The sequence below is a fragment of the Malania oleifera genome, chromosome 2 (assembly GCF_029873635.1).
Source record: "Malania oleifera isolate guangnan ecotype guangnan chromosome 2, ASM2987363v1, whole genome shotgun sequence".
NCBI lineage: Eukaryota > Viridiplantae > Streptophyta > Magnoliopsida > Santalales > Ximeniaceae > Malania > Malania oleifera.
This window is the reverse complement of record NC_080418.1, coordinates 87,222,772-87,223,744: the sequence shown is the minus strand read 5'-3', so window position 1 is coordinate 87,223,744 and position 973 is coordinate 87,222,772. Positions and strand designations below refer to the sequence as shown.

At 43.8% G+C, this 973-nt stretch overlaps 1 non-coding gene across 1 annotated transcript; it reads right to left on the bottom strand.

The window, feature by feature from the left end:
• Positions 1-308: 308 nt before the first annotated feature.
• LOC131150100 (small nucleolar RNA R71) lies at positions 309-414 on the bottom strand. Its single transcript, XR_009135482.1, has one exon. It is a non-coding gene; the product is annotated as a small nucleolar RNA R71 (small nucleolar RNA).
• Positions 415-973: the final 559 nt, after the last annotated feature.

Genomic DNA, 973 nt, shown 5'->3' with positions numbered 1-973 from the left:
CATCTGACTCCCGGATGTTTAGGCGGCACAATTCGAGATAAAGACTTCAACCATCGTGATGCTGCCCAACTTTCATAGGAACTCGACAGAAAATCCTTATCAACATCTAGATGAGTTCTTGGAAATTTGTTCTATCATCTGCATCCCTAATTTTAGTGATGACGCTCTTTGTTTTAGGCTTTTCTTGTTCTCTCTAAAAGATAAGGCCAAATATTGGCTGACGTCCTTAGAACCAAACTCGGTGGCCAAATAGGCCACTATGCATCATGAATTTCTTAAAAAGTACTTCCCAATTGGGAAGACTAACCAGCTTCGAAGAGCCATCACAAGTTTCTCATAGATGGATGGGGAACTCTTTTTCGAGACTTGGGAGCGCTTTAGGGACTTGCTCCGAAAATGCCCACATCACCAAATCCCCAAGTGGCAATTATTCCACACTTTTTACGAAGGGTTGGCTAAGAAAAATAGGTCCATGGTTGATGCATCGTCTAAAGGTACTTTCCTCACTAAGCACGAGAATAAGGCCTAGATTCTCTTTGAAAATCTGGCTGAAAACTCTCAGTAGCACATGGTTACCACTCATAGACTACCTAATCCATCAAACTCTAAACCAAAAGGGGTTTATGAGTTGGCCACTAGCCAAGACCTAGCCCCTACCCTACATGCCATATCCAAAAAATTAGACCAATGCTTGTCCCTAGGACTGCAAACAACGGCATATGCAGAGGCATGTGCAATCTGCTCTGACCCTTCACACACATGTTATAATTGCTCACACGTGCATTCCCCACCTGAGCTTGGGCATGAGGAAGTAAAGGTCACCCACAACTAGTATGATAAGCTCCCTAATGACCTGTATTCAAACACATACAACCTTGGGTGGAAAAAAAATCCTAACTTCTCGTAAAGGCCGCAAGCTCCAGGTTTTCAAGCCCAAAGACATCCACAAGCCCTGAATGCATTGCCTCCACGA